Genomic DNA, 7,116 nt, shown 5'->3' with positions numbered 1-7,116 from the left:
TTCTTTTCCCCCCAGATCTTATTCTTCCTCCTCCTCCTCCCCTTCTCTTCTTCCTGTGTCTCTAGAACCTCTTCTTCCTTCTTCCTCTCTTGTTCTTCCTTCTTCTCCTCTTTTTCCGCATTTGTGCGGCATCAACTTGGTATCAGAGCAACCGGTTTTGCTTCTATTGCCAAAGCCCCGATCCGTCAACAGTTTTTCTTTCCCTCGGTTACCATCAACAACAAGAACAGACCCCTTCCCTCTGTCAGTCCGCTCACCAAAGAAAAAAAAAAAAAGGATCACTGCCGAGTCTGTGAAGGCCCAGATCGACAGCCATCCGCATCCGACCCCCCCTCTCTCTCGGTCTGTGTCTTCACCAGAGCAAAAAAAAAAAAAAAAAAGTTCTGCAGCCGAGAGAGAAGAAAGAGCCACAGCCCCTGCACCAGACTCTCCTTCGCGTCTCTCTGACTTGATCCATCAGTCGCCGCCGCTGCCCAGTGAAGGCTCGAGCCCACCGTCGGAGGAGCCAAATCCCACCACCCGTCGCGCCCACGGCCGCCTTCACCCCGCGCACAACGTCAGCAGCGCCACCAGCTCGCCCGCGTCGCCCACGGCCGACCCGTGGCAAACCCGGGAACGCCAGCCATCCCCCGCTGCAGGTCACGGAGCCGCAGCCGTGACTGCCGACGCGTCACCGGAAGCGCTGCCGGCCGGAGCCCGTGACCGGCCCCGCCCGCCGCCATAGGTCCCAGAGCCCCGGCCACCGCCATCGCCGTGAAGATCGGAGCCTTCTCCCGAAACCATTGGGAGGTTGAAGAAAACAAACCTAACGGGTAAGATCCAAACCCGTTACCCGTTTCTCTGCTAGCCCGGATCCATTCCAAAAAAAAAAAATAAATAAATAAAAAAATACACGTGCCTTGCACGTGAGGAACTAACGGGTTATCGGAGCGGTTCACGCCCGACAACCCGAATCCGACCGGATCCAAGGTTATAACAACACACGTGATCTCACGTGTCTCAAAAAAAAAAAAAAAAAAAAAAAAACCAACCTCTGTTCTGCCGAAAAGGAAACCCTAGGGTTTCCACCGTCCCCTTCGCCGCCGTCGCCGAGCTCCGCCTGCAGCGCTGCCTCTGGCCGCTCCACCTTTCCTCCTCGCCGCCGTCGTGCCACCCCTTCGCCGCCGTCGCCGAGCTCCGCCTGAAGCGCCACCACCAGCCGCTCCGCCTTTCCTCCTCGCCGCCGTCGTGTCAACCCCATTTCCGCCGCCTCGCTGAGTCTGCCGCCGCTCATCTTTCGCGGCAGCCTTCTCTCTGCCGCTCCATCTCTGTTGCGCCACCTCCGCCGGGCTCCGTCTCCACCGAGCCTCGTCCGCCGCCGCCGCCGTGTCCGCCTTCACTGCGACCCGAGGACGTCTCCTGTGAACGACACCGGACCCACGCCATCCTCGCCACCGCCACCCCGAGCACCTCCCCGACTTCGGCCGCCATCCCAACCGTCGCCTCCCTCATCTGCTCTCCCCCTTGGCCATCACCGTCGCCTCCCTCATCTGCTCTCCCCCTTGGCCATCCATCTTTCCCGCACGAACCAAGGCCCCAGCCGCTCTTGCTTCTGTACTGGCCCAAGCCCGTGCGCCATCAATTGAGCGCGGCCCAAGCCCAAGCGGCTGCAGGTCCGATCTCAGGCCCAAACCAGATTGTTCTTCAGCCCATTTCAACAGCCCCGGAAGCCTTGTGCTGTAGATGCAGGTCCATAACTCCAGCTAGCTCTGCCCGGCGCCAACTTCGTGTCCGAGACTCCACGAGCAGACGATTCTGGTTGACTGCATCCGCCACAGGTGATAGGTTTCTACTTTTTCTGGCTTGTTCATTTAATTATGTTCTAGTTCTCTTGCATGATAGCCACATTTTGAAAACTTATATTGCTGTTATAATTCAGAACATTGAACCTCTCACTTCCGAACCCGTCCTATTACCCTTTAAATCTTGACATTAAATTAGCACACCCTAGTAACAGGACGTTTCTCAACATTATTCGATCATATTGATTTAGGATCAGAACAACTGTACTACTTGATTGCAATCTAATTTCTTAAATTGAATAATCTTAATCCTTAATTCTGAATAACCGAAGTAAAAATCAGCAACATTTAAATTTAAGCTATTATTGTGAAGACTTGCTGATTTCTGAAATCATAATAGATTGCATTAGTAGGTTGTCCTGCATCAAATTTGGTCCTACATCATAGTTATTAGGGTTTCATTAGTGACACTGCATTTCACATCATCACCCAGTGTCATCATTGCATGCCAACCTGTAGTGATATGGAGTACTATCTCAATCAACCTAAAACCCCTGTAGCTACCATGAATTCCGACATTTTGAGGTCTATCTTAGAACAGATCGTTGTCATACGGGCTGGATACAAAGAATTCAGACAAGAGATCCGTGAGCTCGTGCAACATTCTAGGACCCCTAAATCGCCAACCCCTGTTACAGCCCAACCTAAAATCGGTTTGGTCGCACCACCTGTAGTCCTTCCCTACTCTCCTAGGCACCAAACCCAATACTCTAGGTGTCAACAATTCGGCTATATAGCGCCCCAATGTTCCACTAAGACCTACCCGATTACTGAACCAGAAGTTAGGAACCAAGAGGCCGAATATGTCGAAGAAGTCTATGAACCAAATATAGAAGACTATGAAGAAGACTTTGAAGACGAACCTACAGAATTAGACTTTGTCCAAAATGATTCCCAAAGGGAGACTAGTGATCTAAGTACAACCAAGCCACTTCACATCACAACTGTGGAAGAGGTAGTGACAGATATTGAGAGCCAATCATCTGAATTGGCACTTGTAGCTAAAGTTACCCATGCGGAGTCCAACCTTGAACATTCCCCGGTAGTAGTTTCCCTTCTAGAGGAGTTTCATGATGCACTCCCTGATGATCTTCCGGATGCACTTTCTCCAATGCATGATATCCAACGCGCAATCGATCTAGTTCCCGAAGCATCTCTGCCCAACCTTCTACATCATAGGCTCAGACCGAATGCATATGCTAGGACCTGGAATTTAATGTTACCGACAGTTGAGTTTGCATGTAATAGTTCGGTTAACAAGTCCATAGGTATGAGTCCATTCGAAGTAGTGCATGATTACAAACTTAGGCAACCCATAGACCTGTTTTTCATGTCTCATCAGTATAGAGTCTTTGAGTCTGCACAATCAATTGTATCACATCCACATTCATTGCATCGAGAAATCAGCAATTGTAGTCACTTTAATAACTTAAAATATAAATCCTTTGCTGATTTACACAGACGTTATAATGAGTTAAGTGAAAGAGATTACATCATGATAAGAATTAGGTTTGAACGACTTTCTTCGGAAACGTTTAAGAAATTGCAAATTTGTAGTGCAGAACAGTTCAAAATCTTAAAGAAAACCAGTTCGAATGCATATGTTGTGGATCTTCCTGATGACTATGGGATTAGTGCGACATTTAATATTGAAGATTTAGTCCCATACAAAAAGATAATATTCCTGCCTTCTGACCCCTTTATTGATATACCTGCCTATGTTGGATACCCTGCCCTATTACCTGCTGTTGAGCCACCACCTCTCAAATTTCATGCACGCAGAGAACAAATAGAACATATATTGGATGAGCAGGTTATTTCAAGCAGGAACGGTGGTTACCAACGTTACCTTGTTCGGTGGAAAGGTCGACCAAAGTCTGATGTGACGTGGATTTCCAAAGCACAGTTGCAGCGCATTGACCCCGATCTTCTGGAGCAGTACGACAGCCGGCCAGACCTGTACTCGACGGGGTCGAGTTTTTCTCACCCGGGAGGAGTTGATGGGGACATCAGAGCCCTTCATCCAGATGATCCTGAGCCCCCGGATTGAGCCAGACTCGTTTATTTGCATATTTATTTTATTATTTTATTTTTGGGCTAATTTGCATTCTAGGGTTTATTTGTGGTTTATTTTATTTCTGGGCTTATTTGCATTTTAGGGCTTATTTGTGTTATTTGTGGGTTCATTAGGATTTATTTCTGTGTAAGGGGGGTTTATGCAAGTTGTGTATTTTTTGGGCCCTATATATAGGGAACTATTTTCATGATTAGGGTTTAATGAATGATTAAGAATTTCTTTTCCCCCCAGATCTTATTCTTCCTCCTCCTCCTCCCCTTCTCTTCTTCCTGTGTCTCTAGAACCTCTTCTTCCTTCTTCCTCTCTTGTTCTTCCTTCTTCTCCTCTTTTTCCGCATTTGTGCGGCATCATGCCGTGCACTCAGCTCCCATGCGAGGATATGGGGAACGAGTTGAACGGACGCCATGCACCTAGATCTCAGGCGAAGACATGGGAAACGAGTTGATGAAGTGACGACCCAGCCTTTCATAAGTCAGTTATCAAGGAGTTATGGTGGGAGGATAAATGGGAGGTTGAGTGAGTGAACATGGAAGAAAGTTATTTTCTTTATATTTAATTCCAATGGACTGTGGATGTTAGGGGTTTTTCTTTACGTGGGTTTGTCAGTGTGCGGATGGATTCCTCTCACCCAGAGTAGAGGACACATGTGAGGACTTTTCTCTCACCCGAAGAGAGGCTTCGAATCAACTATCTCCATTCCAACTTCTTCTTCTCCTCCCCACGGGCTGGGACCTAACAGATTGTGATGCAATATGTAGCAACTATAATATTCAATATCGTATATACTATAATAGGCGAGATTGTGCATGATTCTGACAACTGTAATAACTTGCAACTATATTTTTTTTTTTTTTTTTGGAGCCAGTCATAGAACAGTAAAGCCTATGTCTCTGATATCAGTGGGGCCTCTCCTACTTTTGGTTGCATTGTCGAGTGAAAGGGATTAAGGATTGGAGGTTGAGATCAATGGAAATAGTACAAAATGTGTTTTGCACTAGTAGAGTTGCAAACAGCAATAGATGTTAAATGTTACTTTTTTTTGTTTCGATGGAACTTTGTGTTGCCATAGCTTTTATCTTTCAATTATTTCTCCTACCTGTGTCGCATATTCATGTCTACTTCAAATCGTTATCCTGTATCTTGTTTGTGTTTCTATTGCTGATGCGGATGCTGGCTGAAGGTGCTCCTCTCCACTGCTCAATGATCCCTATGTCCTCCCCCTCTTCTTTGTTTTTGTTCTCTGTTGTCATTTATACTGCAGATTCAAGTTTCATCACTAAATCCTAGAGTCTGAACTCTGGCCAATCGTTGAGGAAGGCTGGAACTGTTGTTGGCCTGTTGATTTGCCACGTCAATTTTTTTCAACTTTTTCCTTCACTGGTTGAGGTAGTGAGGGACCACGACGAAAAGATACGTGTCCGGTGTCTCAGCTACGAATTCTTTCCATCCCTTGTCTTGATTCATGCCTAACTCTTTCAATGGCAACTTCGAACTTGGAAGTTGGCTTGATGGACCCTCCTGAATACTCCTTATCCTTGAAGCCCATACCTTCCCATTCTTCTATTATCTCTGCAAACTTGCATTGTTTAGACCATCAGACTCTACCCAAACTTGCATGGGACCCCCACTTACAAGGCTGAGGTTGTTGAATTTGCTATCACTATTGGCGAGATATCCAGCGGCATGGGAATTGATCGATCTCATTAAGTCGACGTTGATACCAACATGGTTGTCGTTGATACCAAAGAAAGGATTCTGAATTTGTATAGAACTTCACAGAGATGATACGGTTTGATGCATTGCCATCGTTCTTTGGATCGAGGAGGCCAAAGTATTGGCCTTGACCAAAGGAGAGTGTTTCATTAGGGGAGATGCAGTTCTGTCTCACCTTCGGATTGCTAGGTGGTGTTGGTTAGTCCACGAGTCTCATAAGGTGATATTCTTGCCATCCTTTCTAGGCTAAGGTTTATGCCACCGAAGCTGTTGAAGGTGAACTCATCAGTTGTGCCTGCAAGCCTTAAGAAGAGTAAACTCTGAGAAGAAATCAACCTTACGGACAGGTGATTTCCTGAAGCGAAGTGGAAGCGGTAAGAAGACATGGCCTTCTACACGCCTTTCTAAGTTGGTCAGAATCAGGAGTCCATGGGATGAGACAGAATGCATTTAAATTTTCAGCATCATTTCTGGCGAGTAATGCTTGAAGAATTTTCAGAGCCTAGGATTAGTTTATTATGGATTTTTATGTTCTTCCTAACTAGTGCAAGTTTCTTTCAATGTGGGAAAGAGATAATTGGGTTTTTTTTTTCCAAGAGTCTGGAATAGTCTTCATGGGACAACTGGGGGTAATTTGAAGACTGTACAAGTGCAATAGGCCCTAATTTTAGTTGGCAACGGAGCTGTACAGCATTAGATTTTGACTAAGACCATTATCAAGACTTAAAAGGCAGCTGCCTTGGCATTTATTGAGAAACATGCTGAGGTTGTCACCTCCATGTCATAAAAAATGAAATGATACAGAAGCTCCGCAAAGGGGGGTGATCTAAGGCCTAAGGGAACACCCCAAGAGGAAAAAATAAATGAAGACTTTACGGCCACAGATTACTTTCATTGAATGTTTCTTCTTATATATAAAATGGCTCCAAAATTTCTTGTAGTGACTTGTGATTCAGAAAAAATGTCCAAAAAGGTGCTTAGTTCAGCTGGTTGGCAAAGCAATTGTCAGGTTCAAGTGAAAGTATTCAACTCTATACACTTCATTTCGAATGAATGATGTTTTAAACCATTTTTTTTGAGCAAAATGTTGCTAATTGACATGCTATGTGCCGGACACTACTTTCTCTTCTGCTTCTCTTGCATTATTATATATCGATGTGATGATATTTCTGGCACAGTTTCTGCTACCTCAGAATTCAAATACATGCAACCACATATTTCTGCTAATTATGCACCTGATCACCACCACTTCTCTTCCTATCCTTCAACTTCATCAAAGTTTCTGAAATCCTAAGAGAGCAAAAGGAACAGACACTGAAAAAAGAAACAGGAAAACAAGAGAACAGATAGGAAGAGAAGTGGAAAAAAGAAAAGCAACTGGCGCCACAGTTTCAAGGGCAACTGCAGAAGTAATTTCATATGGCAAAGCCCCCCCCCCCCCCCCCCCCAGCCATAAAGGAGATGAAGGGACTGGTAAGGGATTCA

The sequence above is a fragment of the Phoenix dactylifera genome, chromosome 11, assembly GCF_051530095.1.
Source record: "Phoenix dactylifera cultivar Ajwa chromosome 11, Ajwa_hap1_PhDact_Kaust_v1.1, whole genome shotgun sequence".
Lineage (NCBI taxonomy): Eukaryota > Viridiplantae > Streptophyta > Magnoliopsida > Arecales > Arecaceae > Phoenix > Phoenix dactylifera.
This window is presented reverse-complemented; position numbering follows the sequence as displayed.